The 17,531-nt window shown below is 40.0% G+C and overlaps 1 protein-coding gene across 4 annotated transcripts in view; it reads right to left on the bottom strand.

Moving 5' to 3' along the window:
* Wipf2 (WAS/WASL interacting protein family member 2) overlaps positions 1-15,540 on the bottom strand; it is a 49,450-nt gene extending 33,910 nt beyond the window's left edge. For 2 of the 4 annotated variants that reach the window (XR_013343972.1, XM_026387050.2), the window contains exon 1: positions 15,399-15,540. The gene's annotated coding sequence lies outside the window, so the exon portion shown is untranslated. Of the gene's footprint in view, positions 1-2,886; positions 2,964-15,079; positions 15,151-15,398 lie in introns of those variants that run through there. The other 2 variants (XM_026387052.2, XM_026387051.2) reach the window with 2 other exon arrangements.
* Between the last annotated feature and the right edge of the window lie 1,991 nt (positions 15,541-17,531).

The following is a 17,531-nucleotide window of genomic DNA, read 5'->3' as shown; positions in this document are numbered from 1 at the left end:
AATCTTTTAAAAATAAAAACCAGTCTTAGTTTGAGGGCCAAATAAAAATAGGCTATGGATCAGATATGACTCATAGGCCATAGTTTACTGACACCTGGTATAAGCACATTCACGGAATCTGATAAAGGCATAACTTACCATCTGAGAAGGTAGCCACTTATAAAGTCGTAGAACAGCACTCAAAAACTACAATAGCTGTCCCCCATAGTCACACTCATGGAAGCTGATCAGAGCATAACTACCACATGAAAAGTTATCTATCAAGTAACAAAACAGCACTCAAATATACTGCTGTCCCCCATTATAGTTTTTTTTGTGGTACTAGGGATTGAACTCCTGGGCACGCCACCACTAAATTACACCCCAGCTGCTGCTGCTATTGTTCTTTTTCTTCTTTTTTTTGGAGTCAGGGTCTAAGTTGCCAAGGCTGGCCTCAAATTTGCAATCCTCCTGCTTCAGCTTCCTAAATTGCTGAGATTATAAGCACTTACTATCAGGCCAGCCCTCTATTATAGTTTGTAACTAATCTGCATTTCACAAATGAGGCTAAAACCAGGAAAGTAATTTACCCGAAGACATTAAAATAGGGGCTAAAGATATAACAGTAATTACTTCTAAAATGGTTGGTCTCAAGGAAATCCCATTTCTTCCTTTCTTTCCTTCTGTCTCAGTATATTGTCCAGACTGGTCTCAAAACTGCTGGTCTGCAGCAATCCTCCTGCCTCAGCTCCCACAAGCAGTTGGGACTATAGGTGTGCATCACTGTATCCAGCTAGGAAATTGCATTTCTTGATCCCCAAAACTGAAATATAAAAAGGGCTGGGGATGTGGCTCAGTGGCTGTTCATCCTAGAATGCGTATCAGCTCTATGCCAAAGCCATCATTGCTTCCTCAGGCTAAATTTTAGCTAATAACAACCACAAGATTTCTAAGATTGAAGATAAGAGTACTATAGTTGTCCTCTGTCCCGTTACCAAACCAAGTACCATTTAGCCCCTGATCACCAAGCAATTCACTGCAACCAAGCAGAAGCTACAACACATTTCCAGACATTTTATATACAGGCAGTAAAAGATACTAGCCATTTTTCCTTTCCAGTCCTAGGATCTACAATACAAAAGGAAAAGAAAATGTGCCTCTTTGTATTGTCAAAGCTAAAAAACAACTTGAAATCACAGTGCTATATCATCTTCTAAAAAGATGTTGCATAAATCCAAGGCAGATGATTATTACATCTATTTTCAAGGCCTGTGTCAATTTTCCATTTTTCCAAAAGCATTAATAAATTCCTGGATTTAGGCAGCAAAATATAGAGTAGCTAAATACTCATAATTAATATTTCCTCCCCACCCACATATCCTAAGAACCAGGGGACTTAGGGAGTTAGCAGAAAAATGGAGTCACACAAGGCCAAAGTTATTGTCATCAGTCAATATTTAATACTAGGGAAGAGAGAGGAGTTAATCAGATGAAAGACACATCCTAATTTAGAAATGCAGACCAAAGCTAGACAGACTAAAACAGAGTCTGAATACAAAAGCAATGCTAGGTGATAGCTAAGGAGTTTGTCATGGAAGCATGAGATGTCACTAATAGTTGAGAAAGAACTCTTTTAAATCAGGGTTTTCAAATATGCCTTAAGATAAGATACATTTAAAGGATCTGTTTAAAACACAAACACAAAAATATCTGTGGGGGCTGGGGTTATGGCTCAGTGGTAGAGTGCTTGCCTAGCACATGTAAGGCCCTGGGTCTGATCCTTAGCACCACATAAAAACAAATGAATAAGGGTATTGTATCCAACCACAACTAAATAAATAAATAAATAAATCTGTGGGCCCTAAATCCACACCCACATAAAATCAGAAAATTTCCAGAAGACCTGATATTTTATATATTAAAGAAGCACCTTAAGTGATACTTGGGGTTAGGGAAATCTGGAAAACACTGTATCAAAGGAGTATTACTAATCACAGACACAGTATTACACTGCACAGATACTATGGTGTTTTAATGGACATCTGCAAGAAAAAGCTGATGAATGTGTAGGTTAAACATGATAGACTAAATGCATTTATCAATGTTCCCTCATAAAAACACCATTAAAATGACAGCAAAGATGGGCTGGGGTTGAGGCTCAGTGGTAGAGTACTTGCCTAGCATGTGTGAGTTATTTTATTATAAATAAAATAAAGTTATAAAAAAGTGTTGGAGATAACTATTAGAATCTATGTTCTAATTGGTTGTACAATTTAAAAAAATAAGGGCTGGGGTTGTGGCTCAGTGGTAGAGTACTCGCCTAGTGTGTGAGAGGCCCTAGGTTCGATTCTCAGCACCACATATAAATAAATAAATAAAAAGAAAGGTATTGTGCCCAACTACCAAAAAAAAAAAAAAAGACAGCAAAAAGCCAGGCCTGGTTGTGCACACCTGGAATCAAAGCAATTTGGGAGGCTAAGGCAGGAGTATCACAAATTCAAGAACAGTCCCAGCAATTCAGCAAGGCCTTAAGCAACTTAGCAAGACCCTTTCACAAAAAAGAAAATTAAAAAAGGGCTGGGGAGGGGCTAGGGCTGTAGCTCAGTGGCAGAGCCCTTGCCCTGCATGTGTGAGGCACTGGGTTCGATCCTTATACCATATGATAAAATAAACAATAAAAAAAGGCATGTTGTCCATCTACAACAACAACAACAACAAAAAAAGAGGGTCGGGGGCTGGGGATGTAGCTTAGTGGTAGAGCACCCCTGGGTTCAATCCCCAGTACCAAAAAAAAAAAAAAAAAAGGAAAGGAAGGAAGGAAGCAAGCAAGCAAGCAAGAAAGAAAAGAGAAAAAGAAAGAAAGGAAATAGAGGGCTGGGGATGTGGCTCAAGCGGTAGCGCACTCACCTGGCATGTGCAGGACACTGGGTTTGATCCTCAGCACCACATACAAATAAAATAAAGATGTTGTGTCCACCGAAAACTAAAATATAAATTTTTTTTAAAAAAAATTATCTGTCTCTCTTAAAAAAAAAAAAAATCCAGGGCTGGGGTTGTGGTTCAGTGTAGAACGCCTAGCACACGTCAGATACTGGCTTCGATCCTTAGCACCACGTTAAAAATAAATAAATAAGATAAAGTTATTGTGTCTACCTACAACTAAATAAAACAAAAAAAAAAAATCCAGAATTAGAATAGCATCAAATTTCATACTACCACAAAGCAAGGGCTTATAATTTTTTAAGAACTATAACATCCAAAATAAAATTTTATATTTGCCTAGCGTGCGTGCGGCCCGGGTTCGAGCCTCAGCACCACATACAAACAAAGATATTGTGTCTGCTGAAAACTAAAAAATAAATATCAAAAAATTCTCTCTCTCTCTCTTAAAAAAAAAAAAAAAAAAGAAGAAGAAGAAGATACTTAGGGCTGAGGTTGTGGCTCAGTGGTAGAGCACTTGCCTAGCATGTGGGAGGCACTGGGTTAGATCCTCAGCACCACATAAAAATAAATAAATTTTTTTTTTAAAGAAGAGATTTATACTTTTGTCAGATTTAGGGATGGGGGCTGGGGTTGTGGCTCAGCAGTAGAGCAGCTTGTCTAGCACGTGGCAAGGAGCTGGGTTTGATCCTCAGCACCACATAAAAATAAATAAATAAAATGAAGGTATTGTGTTCAACTACAACTAAAAAAATTATTTAAAAAAAGAATTTAGGGATGAATCAGTGTTTGATATTCAGTAAATCAAGCAAAAAAAGAAAAGAAAGGAAGGAATGACTAATGTTACATCTAGGGGAAAACCGTGCAAGAAATTAAATGTAATCTTGGTGCACATCATCATTAGGCTGACTGCAAATTTTCTTTGTTTTTTTTCCCCCCTTCTTTTGATAACATTTTCCTCTACTTCCTTCTAGATTCACCTGGAGATAAGAGGCTAGAGACCTGGAAACTACATTTCCCAGAATTCTGTCAGTGGGCTGTGGTTTAAGATCTGAATGATAGAAGAAAGGCAGATAGATGCCATTATTACCCTCCAATAGCAATGAATGGCCCCAGAGAGAACTCAGACTTGTGGTCTGCCTTGTTTCCAATGTTCTCCTACAAACTGCCTGCTTTGGTGCTTAAGGTAGCTAAGATTATTAATGGTGGCCTGGGGTTGTGGCTCAGCAGTAGAGGGCTCACCTAGCATGTGTGAGACACAGGGTTTGATTCTCAGCAGCGCATATAAATAAATATTGACAACTAAAAAATACTGAAGAAAAAAAAAAGGACTGAAATAAAATGTAAGCAGATGCTTCATAAAATGTTGATCCAGACTTCACACGGAGAAGTGTCATGCCTCATTTCAAAGATAATATATTAAAAGTCCCAACGCCCCACAGATAATCTAATAACAAAGCTATGACTTTCACTACTGAAGAGTCTCTTCTCTATCATCCTGAAAAGCTAGAAACATGCACATTTTCATTCCTTGATCACCAGTGACAGACTACTAAATCAAGAGTCTACTTTTTTTTTTTTTAAAGAGAGAGTGAGAGAGGAGAGAGAGAGAGAGAGAGAATTTTTAATATTTATTTTTTAGTTCTTGGCGGACACAACATCTTTGTTGGTATGTGGTGCTGAGGATCGAACCCGGGCCGCACGCACGCCAGGCGAGCCGCTACCGCTTGAGCCACATCCCCAGCCCCAAGAGTCTACTTTTAAGTTATGAAAACAGGACAAGCTAATCCAGTTACATAAGAAAGGTACTAAATCAAACAGGACCATCTGGGCTTTGAATGCTGTGATTTCCAAACAAAAGTCAATATACTTGCAGATAAAAATGCTTTCCTATATCCAGAGTTATAATGGTCCCAGATTTAAAAAGCTTTCATATATTCAGAGTTATAATAGATGCTGGACGTATGCATCATGTTAAAACATGGCCTAGACGACAGGTATAGAAGAATTCTATATTCACCAGTTCATAATAAGAACATCTGTGCTCTTTTCCTAGTCCCATGAGGATTGTAAACAGGTCAATATTCCCTAGAAATAAATAAATTTTCTGTTTCCTAAAAATAGCATAATCTAACAAACCGGCAATCCAATCATGCCCCATAATCTAAGAACTATTACCCAATAATTCTATCTCCAAACCAGTTTCTAAGATCCTAAAGTTGTAAGACCCAATCCAGACAACTAAGTTGAATTTGCAGGACCTGAGAGAAATCAAGATTAAAAGAATAGGCTTTATCCTGGAAAGTTCTCATACAAAGCATGCTCTACTGCAGAAGCATCAGATTTTAATTTCTTTATTATACTAATGGTTTCACTATTAACACTAATAAAGAATTAATAAAGAATTCTTTTGTAGAAAGAATCAACAGAAAAAAATCTCTAGAGATTGTGCTCAAAATTCACTATACTATTTATCCTTTTTTGTTGTTGTTTTTTTTTTTTTTTAGGAGAGCCCACATTTCCTAAACTTGCCTCCTCTCTGCTTCTCATTCCTTAATGACTAGCCATGGTCAAACTTCTTTCAATTTCTCAAAATATCCACATTCCTTCCCCGCTCAGAACCTTCACATAAACCATTCCCTCCACCTAGAATTGTCTTTTGTCCTACACTTATCCTTCGGTTTCAGCTCAAAAATCAATTGCTGGGCTGAGGTTGTAGCTCAATGGTAGAGCGCTTATTTAGCATGTGTGAGGCATTGGGTTAGATTCTCAACACCACATATAAATAAGTAAATAAATAGATGTACACTAACAACTAAAAAATATTTAAAAAACAAACAAAAAACAGTCAATTGCTCAAAGATCTTCCCTGACAGCCCTTCCACCTAGTCAACCTGGGCTGGGATTCCTGTTAACTATCTGCACAGTTTGCTCCCTGCTATATTTTCAGAACCTAGCACAGTCCTTGGCACACAGGAGCTCAACAATTCCTGTTAAATAAATGAATAAGAAATATCAAAAAAAGAAAAAAAGGGTAAATGCCTATAATCCCAGTTACTCAGGAGGCTGAGGCAAGAAGACAGCAAGTTTGAGGTCAGCCTCAGTAACTCAGCTAAACTCTATCCCAAATTTTAAAAAAAAATTAAAAAATTAAAAGGCTGGGAAGGGGCTGGGATTGTGGCTCAGTGGTAGAGTGCTTGCCTAGCATGTATGAGGCACTGGGTTTGATTCTCAGCACTGCATATAAATAAATAAAGGTCCACTGACAACTAAAAGAAAAACAATTATCTTTTAAAAAAATAAAGATTAAAAAAAAAGGGCTGGATGCTCAGCAGTAGAGCATCCCTGAGTTCAATCCCTAGTTCCAAAACAGGAAGAAAAAAACATTAAAAAAAAAAAGGGCTGGGGATGTGGCTCAAGCAGTAGCGCACTTGCCTGGCATGCATGCGGCCCGGGTTTGATCCTCAGCACCACATACAAACAGGGATGTTGTGTCCGCCAAAAACTAAAAAATAAATATTAAAACTCTCTCTCTCTCTCACTTTCTCTTAAAAAAAAAAAAAATCAGGGCTGGGGATGTGGCTCAAGCGGTAGCGCGCTCGCCTGGCATGCGTGCGGCCCGGGTTCGATCCTCAGCACCACATACCAACAAAGATGTTGTGTCCGCCGAGAACTAAAAAAAATAAATATTAAAAATTCTCTCTCTCTCTCTCTCTCTCTCTCTCTCTCTCTCTCTCTCCCTCTCTTAAAAAAAAAAAAAATCAGCTTGAACAATTCTATTCCTCCACCACTCCCATACTAGGAATTGAAACCATGGTGCTTTACCACTGAGTTACATCTCCAGCCCTTTTTATTTATTTTGAGACAGGTCCACACTAAGTTGCTGAGGCTGGCCTCAAATTTTTGATCTTCCTGCCTCAGTCTCTCAAGTCACTGGGATTACATGCATGAGCCACCACATCTGACTGAGAAATTCTACTTCTAAGACTTTACCCTTAGAGATATACTCACATACACAAAGGTTATTCACTGGAGCATAGTTTATAATAGCAAAAGACTGGAAACAATTAGAAGATCTATCAGTATAGTTTGTAATAGCAAAAGACTAGAAACAATTAGATCTATCAGTTCAGGGAAGGTATCAAACTCATTATTGTTGATTAGGATAATGGCCAAAGTAAATTCAAAAACAAAAGAGCCTGGCATGGTAGTTTATGAGGATAATCCCAGTAACTCAGGAGTCTGAGAGTAGGAGGACTGCAAGTTTGAGGCCAGTCTCAGCAACTTAATGAGGCCCTAAGCAACTAACAATACTCTATCTCAAAATAAATAAAAGAAGTAAGGGATATAGCTCAGTGTTTAAGTGCTCCTGGGTTCTCTGGTACCAGAACAACAACAAAAAAGATGCAGATAGTATTAACAGTGTGCTACGCTTGGTCTGTTTTTTTTTTTTCAAACAAGAAATATATACATTTGCTTTATACATGGATGGTATCTCTAGAAAGGATTTTAAGAACATAGTATCAGCTGCATCCAGGACAATGAATTGGACTGATGAGAAGGGTAGAATGTATATCTAAGGGTATATCTTTTACCTTTTGAATTCTATGCTATTTGAAAAATAAAATTTGAGCTGCAGTTGTAGCTCAGCACGTGTAAGGCACTGGGTTCAATCCTCAGCACCACCGAAATAAGTAAATAAATAAAGTTTTTTTAAAAAAAAGGCTGGGCACGGTGGCACATGCCTGTAATCCCAGCGACTCGGGAGGCTGAGACAGGAGGATCCCAAGTTCAAAGCCAGCCTCAGCAACAGCAAGGTGCTTAACAACTCATATGGGTCAGGTTGAGTCCCCCAAGTTCAATCCCCAGTACACCCCCAAAAAAAAGGGCTGGGAATGTGGTTCAGTGATAAAGCACCCCTGGATTCCATTCCAAGTACCCATCAATTAATCAATCAATAAAATTAAATAAATAATTTCTAAAAATAGTCACGTCCTTATTTCTGAGAGACAGAAACAGTTTAAATATCCCATACCTGAATCTTAGATGACAAAACACCTTACCTGCCTGATGAGCACTGGGAGGGCAGAAATGGAAACAGAAAAAACTCACTTATCCACAAATCTCAGACATACTACCTCATACTAGATTATACCACTTTAAATTCCATTTTTCAACAACCAAGTATCCCAATTCTGAATACATATGGGGAATGTTTTCACAGTCAGAAGAGATTATTAGCAGGTTTTTTTTTTTTTTTAAAAAGGAAGGTTGGGGTTATGGCTCAGCAGTAGAGCGCTCGCCTAGCATGTGTGAGGCCCTAGGTTCAATCCTCAGCACCACATAAAAAATAACTAAGTAGGGCTGGAGTTGTGGCTCGGTAGTAGAGCACTTGCCTAGTATGTGTGAGGCCATGGGTTTGATTCTCAGCACCATAAATAAATAAATGAATAAAATAAAGGTCCATCAACATCTAAAAAAATTTTTTTTAAAAAGAGTATTTTAATAAATAAGTAAATAAATAAATAAGTAGCTAGAGTTGTGGCTCAGTGGTAGAACACTTGCTTAGCATGTATGTGAGGCACTGGGTTTGATTCTCAGCACTGCATTTAAATAAATGAATAAAATAAAAGTCTGTCAACATCTTAATAAATAAATAAAATAAAGGTATTGTGTCCAACTACGACTAAAAAATAAATATTTTTTTAAAACAAAAGATTATTGGATTCAGTGTTTTCATAAGCATAGAAAGTAGGTCAGTGAATTAATACTGAAGAAATATAAATACTGACTAAAAACAAATTATTTGCACTGAGGGACTTCAAAATCCAAATGAAGTTTATTTGAATCCACCAAGTTTAAGAAACTAAATAGTTCTAAAACTTAATTATAAGAATTTGTACATGTAAGTATACTATATTACTTACATATACAGATCTAACAAACTTTAAGAGACTTTTCAGGAAAGAAAGATTTGAGACATTAAACATTAACTCCAATATTTGCTACCACAAGCAAAGCCCTGAACCATATCAAAATCTTTGAATTTGAACCTGCATATTAGAAACAGAATACTATGGACTAATGATGGCAGGAAAAAACTGATTCCAAAGTTAATAAGAAGATTCATTTGGGGGTTATCTGCAACATAGGGCCACTCATACATTACAAGAAAAGATCTTCAAAGTCTATCCAAACCAGGCATGGTGGTACACGCCTGTAATCCCAGTGGCTTAAAAGGCTGAGGCAAGAGAATTGTGAGTTCAAAGCCAGCTTCAGCAATGGCAAGACATTAAGCAACTCAGTGAGACCCTATCTCTAAATAAAATACAAAACAGGGCTAGGGATGTAGCTCAGTGGTCAAGTGCCTGAGTTCAATCCCCAGTACCAAAAAAAAAATCTATCCCAAGATTTAGCAGAAACAAGGTAGTATTCAACTAATTATTCCCTGAAAAACAAAAGGGTATTTACAAAATAGAGACAGTCATTCTAAATTATATTAACTGTGGGAGCCAATTCCTGGTACTTCCATTTGATAACTTATATGCCTCCATGGATTCTTTCTGTATTCTAAGTCAAAAATCTTAAGAGGTTTAAAAGTGACACAGACATTAAAGAACCTACCACAGTTTTTTCTCTATTAACATCATAATGTTATGTTTAGCATTTTTCCCCTCCCTTCTTTCTTTGCCAAATTAGGGTTCATACTCAGGGCCTTTTACGTGCTAGGAAAGCATTCTATCACTGAGTTACATCCCCAGCCCTTTTTATTTTAAGACAGGATCTTTTTTTTTTTTTTTTAAGAGAGAGTGAGAGAGAGAGAGAAATTTTCAATATTTATTTTCTAGTTTTCGGCGGACACATCTTTGTTTGTATGTGGTGCTGAGGATCGAACCCAGGCCGCACGCATGCCTGGCAAGAGCGCTACCGCTTGAGCCACATCCTCAGCCCCAAGGCAGGATCTTACTAAACTGCCCAGGCTGGCCTCAAACTTTCAATGCTCCTGCCTCAGCCTCCAGATTAGCTGGAATTTCAGGCATGCACTACCATGCCCAGCAATTTAATATACCTTCTTAAATTATATAAAGAAAGGCTCATTGGTGGCTGGAGTTGTAGCTCAATGGTAGAGCACTTGCCTCACAGTCACAAATTCTTGGGTTCATTCCTCAGAACTGCAAAAAAAAAGAAAAAGAAAGAAAGAAAGAAATGTTCATAAGCTTAGCTTATAAGGTTCCTTTGGCTCAAAGGCTTGGGATTTAGGGCAGAGATTGGAAATACTACCTTTATTCCTCAATGCTCTAGACTTGCAAAGCTAGGCAAAGGCAATGATTCTGCATTTAATCACTAGATGAATAAGAACCAGATTTGAATTTAGAAAAAAAAAATAAATGATTGCAAGAACATTCAGTAAAGACTGCTGCCTCTCTTTCCTTGCAGAACAGCTCTCAGGATCTGCCAATGAACCTCATTTTGACATGGAACGCCCCATCCACTCTAATCCAGGCTCAAGAGACAGTCAGTCAACCGAAACTCTGCCAACTTCTGCTTGGGAGCTGTGTGAAGAACAGTAGCAACAAGAGCCTACTTTGAAAAGGAGATCAACAATCACACTCAAGAAGAAAAGAAGTTATTTGGCAAAGGGATGCATGTTGCCAAAATGTTAATCACAGCTTCAAAGTCCTGGTTTGTGTATCTACAACTATTCTTTGCTTTGACAGAGTCCATTCTCTGGTGCAGGAAACCCAACTCAGCTTCTGTCACCCTCCCCATTTGAAACAGTCAAGAATCTTTTCAATTTGGTGATATCAAACTGTGACACAGACAAGATATCCACCAGAAACTAAAAAAAAAGGGGGGGGGGCGGGTAATGTGAAATCTGCCATTTTCCACTTAGTAATAGCTCAAGCAGAGCAACAGGAAAATGTAGAACAGGAAAAATTGAAAAACATTATATTAAGGAAGCAAGCTATACCAAAAGCCTCCCCAGGAGCTCTGAGCCTCTATAAGTTATCTCAGAAACCTCTTAAAAATTAACCAAGGGGGGGGCTGGGGTTGTGGCTCAGCGGTAGAGCGATGGCCTGGCAAGTGCGAGGCCCTGGATTCAGTCCTCAGCACCACATATAAATAAATAAGTAAAAAGAAAGGTATTGTGTCTGATTACAACTAAAAAATAAATATTAAAGAGGGAAAAAAATGAACCAAGAGGGCTAGAGTTATGGCTCAGCGATAGAGAGCTTGCCTAGCATGTGTAAGGCACCACATAAAAATAAATAAATAAAATAAAGGTATTGCATCCACCTACAACTAAAAACTATTTAAAAAAAAAAAAAAAAAAAAAGAACCAAGATAGCCAGGCATGGTGGCTAACACCTGTAATCCCAGCAGCTCAGGAGGCTAAGGCAGGAGGATCATGAGTACAAAGCCAGCCTCAGCAAGACTTTTTAGTGAGGCACTAAGCAACTCAGTGAGATCCTGTCTGTAAATAAAATAAAAAATAGGATTGGGGGGCGCACTGGGGTTATAGTTCAGCAGTAGAGTGTTTGCCTCGCACATGTGAGGCACTGAATTCAAATCTTAGCACCACATAAAAATAAATAAGATACTGCGTCCATCTTTTAAAAAATCTTAAAAAAAAAAAAAAGGGCAGGGGATGTGGCTCAGTGGTACAGTGCCCTTGGGTTTAATCTCCAGTACCAAAACAACAACAACAAATGAACCAAGATGCAGCACACACCTTAATCCCAGCAACTCCAGAAGCTGAGGCAGGAAATTCAAGGCCTCAGCAACTTAGTAAGGTCCTGTCTCAAAATAAAAATAAAAAGGGCTGGGGATGCAGCTTGGTGGTAGAGTGTCCCTGGGCTCAATCCCCAGTACTGCAAAAAAAAAAAAAAAAACTTGAAGGGCTCAGAGGCAGCACACTTGTCTAGTATGCAGGACACTGGGTTCAGTCCCCAGGTTCGTTTAAAAAAAAAAAAAAAAATCACACTGTAGGTTGAAAAATCTGAATATTACACAGGTTTTTACCCCCATTATAAGTACAATATACCACAGCCTGCAGCTCTTCCTGGAGTGGGTGTGAAAGCTATGGTTTACTCAAACAGCCTGAACCAACAGCCTGTTGAATTTCAGAACTACTTCAGCAGTAGGAAAATAGAACTAAGTGCACCAGAGCCAACCAGAAAGCAGAAGAAATCAAGAAAAACATTCTATAATTTTCTCTTCAACATAAGACTCCTCTCTTCCCTTCTTGAAAGCCATCAGTAAAACCTGAAAACCCCAGTGTTCTCAATATCTTCCAGTCTCCCCTGAATTTCACCTTTGTGCTGACATCACACAGCTAATCAGTACTAACTAGGGTAAACACCATTCTGATACTAAGTGGGAGATAGAATTAAAAACTGCCCTCTCTTTAGCAAATCCACCTCGAACCTCAGAAATGCCAAGACTTTCAGGAACACTTCTAGATTAAATAAGTTTACCTATGTGAAAGTGTAGAGAGAATCACCCTACAGAAGTTAAAAAAGCCAGGTGCGGTGGCACATGCCTACAATCCCAGCGACTCAGGAGGATTGCAAGTTCAAAGCCAGCCTGAGGTGCTAAGCAACTCAGTGAGACCCTGTCTCTAAATAAAATACAAAATAGGCCTGGGAATGTGGCTCAGTGGTTGAGTGCCTCTGAGTTCAATCTCCAGTACCCAAAAAAAAAAAAAAAGTTGAAACAGGATTTTGAAGAATTAACAATGAAGCAGGAATATAGCTCAGTGATAGAGTGGTCTAGTTGGAAAGAGGCCCTGGGTTCAATACCTAGCACTACAAAAAAAAAAAAAAAAAAAAAAAAAAATTAGCAAAAACAAACAAACAAAAAAACAGTAAAGCAGCTAAAACTGTCCACAGCACACTCATCCCTACCAACTGACAACAAGGCCATAGATAGTGACTGGATTAAAGATAAGGCTCAATTGTCCAAAATATTATTTTTCAGGGAATTCTCAAATAGCTCATGGAGGGTCTGAGGTTGTGGCTCAGTGGCAGAACGCTTGACTCACACGTGTGAGGCACTGGGTTCGATCCTCAGCACCACATAAAATAAATAAATAAACGTATTATGTTCATCTACTACTAAAAAAATTAAAGAAAAAAAGAGCACATGGAAAAACCCAGTTTCTGTCAAGAATAAAATACTACATTCTCCTAGTCTCCATCAACTGACCTCATTCATTCCCAACTCTAATTTCCTTATCTTCATTTTGATGGTAGCCAATAAAATGTAACACAATGGTAAGAAATTTTCAACTATATAAAAGTTTCACACTGGGGCTGCGGTTGTGGCACAGCCTTTGCCTAGCATGTGTGAAGCCCTGGGTTCAATCCTCAGCGCCACATAAAAATAAATAAATAAAAAGAAAGGTATTATGTCTATCTACAACTAAAAAACATACATATATTTAAATTTTTTAAAAGAATAGTTAAAAGCTAGATGCAGTAGTGCACACCTGTAATCCTAGCAACAACACAGGAGGCTGAGGCAGGAGAATGGCAAGTACAAGGCCAGCCTGGGCATATTAGCAAAACCCTGTCTCAAAATAAAAAATAAAAATAAAAAGGGCTGAGGGCTGGGACTATAGCTCAGTGGCAGAGCACTTGCCTAGCATCTGTGAGGCACTGGGTTCGATCCTCAGCACCACATAAAAATAAACAAATAAAGGTATTCCATCCATCTACAACGACAAAAAAAAAATTTTAAATAAATAAATAAAAAGGGCTGAGATGTAGCTCACTAGTAGGGTACTCCTGGGTTCAACTCTCCAGTACAGGGCTGGGGTTGTGGCCCAGCGGTACAGCGCTCGCCTAGCATGTGCAAGGCCCTGGGTTCGATCCTCAGCACCACATAAAACTAATAAGTAAATAAATAAATAATCAAGGTATTGCATCCAACCACGACTAAAAAAATATTAAAAAAAAAAAAATCTCCAGTACTATGCACACAAAAGGACTGGGGATGTAGCTCATCTTATACACCCAAGGCCCTGAAATCAATCCCCACTACTACTGGGGGAGAGAATATAATTTAAAAACTAAACATGCATCAAATGTAAACCAACTCTTTCCTGGCAATACACACACACAAACACACAGAAACACACATATTTACACACAGATATACATTTTATATAATAATGTATATATATGTGTGTGTGTGTGCATATATATACATTATTATACACACACAAGACCAAGAGGAAGAGACTGAGAAAAATGTCTTTCAAATAGCAATATCTCAATCTTGTTTCCAGAGCACTTGTTTGCAACCACTTCAACATCTCACTTGTTTAACACAGTCTTTTAGAGAACAGGATGAGGATTTTAATTCCTGATAAAGAATGAGAGAAGATTTCATAAATGGTTTCTAACTGGCCTTGAAGGGTGAGTAGAATTTTATCAGTGGATGCAAAAGTAAATTCCTCCTATATTACAAAGGAGGGAAAAAATGAAGAGTTTAATGATTTGCCTCAAAGTTAATGAGTAAAGCTAGAGGTGTGCTAGAACAGTTTTTACTCTCTAAGCTCTTTTCTGGTTCACAAAAGGAGAAGAGTAGCCGGAAACATTCAATAAGTCATTCGGAAACCAAAACTTAAGTCAAAAATAACAGAATGAAAAAAAAAAAAAAGGAAAGAAAGAAAGGAAGGAAGGAAGGAAGGAAAGGAAAGGAGATGGGCCCTGGAAGAGTCCCAAACAGTATTTTTCAAGTCTCTTTAAAAATATGAATTCCCAGCTTCTTCCAATTCCTCACTACAATGTCATCTTTTCAGAATTTAGCTTCCTGATCCGCAACTCAATCACAAACAACGCCCACATCTAGCACTCAAACACGAACCCCTCAACTCCAGGTGCACCAAAGCGTATCTCAACATTTCTCAGTCCAACCTTTAACTGCATTCTGACTGCTTCTCAACTAACGCTTGTAAGATTCTATCTAATGTAAGCAGTTTCCTGAGCCATCCTCCCAACCACGACTTTTTATCTAAATCGGTTCTCAAAATGTCACACGGGCCTCCTCACCCAGAGCATCCTACTAATTACCTGTTCCCAACAGGTACTCCCTTCCCATCTCCCCTTTTGCGCACGGTTACCTCGTTCTTCACCGCGAGTTTCCATCTTACCTCAACCAACCCTTCAAGATGCTTTATTTCCTGTCTCTCAAAAAGCACTTCGCCCATCTTCACAGTCCGCGCCCGCCCAGTACCAATTCCTGACCACTCCTCCTTAGATGACCCACGCCCCCACTCTAGCTTCTCCAGACCCAACCCCCATTTCCCCAAATCCCGCCCCCAGAGCCCCTCTCTCCCCCTCAGGCCCCTCCTCCGGTGCCCCCACTCTCCTCAAGCCCCGCCCAAAGCCCCCCTCTCCCGATCCTCCCTCCCAACTCAGGTCCGCAGGTCACCTCAGCGACGGACCCAGCCCTCTCAGCCTCTTTCCGACCTGGTTGCAGCTGCTCCGGGAGCGAATCCTCCGCCACCTCTGCTCTGGTTTCGTCTTGTCTCACTCACCCCCCCAGCAAGCTCTCTTTCTCGCCGCCGCCGCCCCTTTTGCCAACCCGGAAATGGATGTGCTCCCACCGTCCCCAGCGTCCGCGAACAAAATGGAGGCGGGGGAAAAAGGAGGAGGGAGCGGGGAGCAAAGACACGCTAAACGCATGCGCCTCTGGAAAACCTGCCCCCCCTGCCGGCGCACGTAAAGACGGAAGTGGCTGGATCGGTCGCCATCTTGAGAAGGTCGCAAGAACTCCGCTTAGCAGCTAAAACCGGGATTTGCATCTTGGACCACAATCGAAACTACCTGGAGAGCTTCAGCTAGCTACTGATGTCAGGGTTGTAGTTCCAGAGATTCTGATTTAATTGATCGAGTGCAGCCTAGTATCGGGACTTTTAATGCGCGTGATTCTAACATGTCACCGAGGTGGAGAACCACTCAACTATCGTGTTTCGTGAATATACTTCTTTTTCATCTTTAGTCCACTAGGCGCGCTCGCGCACACACCCTCCCCCTAAGTGTCCTTCCCTAATCTCTAGTTAACGAAGAGAACGCCTCAGCTAACCTTGCAAGGGACCAATAGGCAAGCTCTGGTTGTCATGGCAACAGAGAAGCAGGCCCCTGCTAACAAGTCATCCTTTACATCAACTGAGCCACCAGATCCAAACGGTATCTTTCGTGGGCCAAGGGTTTCCCATTTTCAGTGATGAGAGATGGTGCTGCGAAATCCTTCAGCTGCTTGGCTCAGAGACAGAAATACTTTGCCCTTCCTGGCGTAATTGCTAACTCCTTGGCAACTGATTGAGGATTTCTCCCAAGTCCACCCACAAAAGCACTTTGTCACTGCAGCCCATCCCACTGATTTATATCCTCAAACTGCTCTTTGGGTCAGTTCCATTCCCAGCGCTGAATCTGAAGTAAGAGACAGGATTGGGACTTAGTCCCCACATCTTAAAAGGCTTCGGCAACCCTGTCTGTAAAATTGATGCATATTCCTGTCCCTTCTGTCTCTTAGGGTTGTTGGAAGGCACAAATCAGGTAATGAATGGGACAACACGTGATAAGCCATAATTGTTATTATTTTTGTTTTCCTTCTCTGTTCCACCATGAGTAGTGCTGGACCCCACCCACTAGTAAAGTCAGTGTCTCATTATGTATCAGATGTGGGCCAGGCACCAGGAGATTGATACAGAGATGACTAAGAGCCTCTGTCCTCAGGAACTCACCGTGTTGGTGGGCAGACTGGCATGTAAACAGCTAGCTGAGGTACAAGTCAGCATGTGATTAGTGCCATGGGGACATCAGACAAGGAAGTGATTAATTCCTGATAAAGAATGAGAGAAGATTTCATAAATGGTTTTTCACTGGCCTTGAAGGATGAGTAGGATTTTATTAATAATCAGAGAAGCAAGGAACACATTCCAGACATAGAGATCAATGGATGCAAAAGTAAAGATGTCCAGGTATGTACTTCTGCATGCTTGAAGGTGAGGTAATGTGGAAGTGGATCCTAACTCTTGCTAGAGCCTCCCAGATCTTCATCTTCATGTCCTACCTGTACCCTCCTCAATCACTTTTATGTTGTGTGGTCCTGCAGGCAGCCCTGACCTCAGAGCCTTTGTACTATCTATCCTCTTTAATTTTTCAGGCCTTAGCTCAAATGCCCCTCTACAGAAGGCATTCCCTGCCCACAGTAGCTAATGTAAGCCCCTGTGCTCTGTAACATCACTCTGTGTTAAGGGCAGCCACTGTGGTGAAAACAGGGACACATCACTTGTGGAGATAGCAATAGACTTCATGAAGAAAGAGCTAAGTAAGGCTGTTACCCATTTTCTGAGTGAGATCTGATGGATGGATAGGAATTAGATAGGGTTTCAAAGAAGGGAGGATTCCAGGGAGAGTATAAGCAAAACAGGAAGAATCATGGCATTTTCCAAGAAAAGTATTTTGATGTGATGAGAGCTAGAACTTAAGGAAGAGACAAGAAATTGGGTCAAAGACATAATCATGGGGCCTGTGACTTTGTGGGTGTGTATGTGTGAGGGGGGGAGGGTGTGAGTGTGTGTTTGTGTGGTAGTAGGA

The sequence above is a fragment of the Urocitellus parryii genome, chromosome 7, assembly GCF_045843805.1.
Source record: "Urocitellus parryii isolate mUroPar1 chromosome 7, mUroPar1.hap1, whole genome shotgun sequence".
NCBI classification, from domain to species: domain Eukaryota; kingdom Metazoa; phylum Chordata; class Mammalia; order Rodentia; family Sciuridae; genus Urocitellus; species Urocitellus parryii.
Note: the sequence above shows the minus strand (reverse complement) of the source record. Positions and strands in the feature narration are given on the sequence as shown.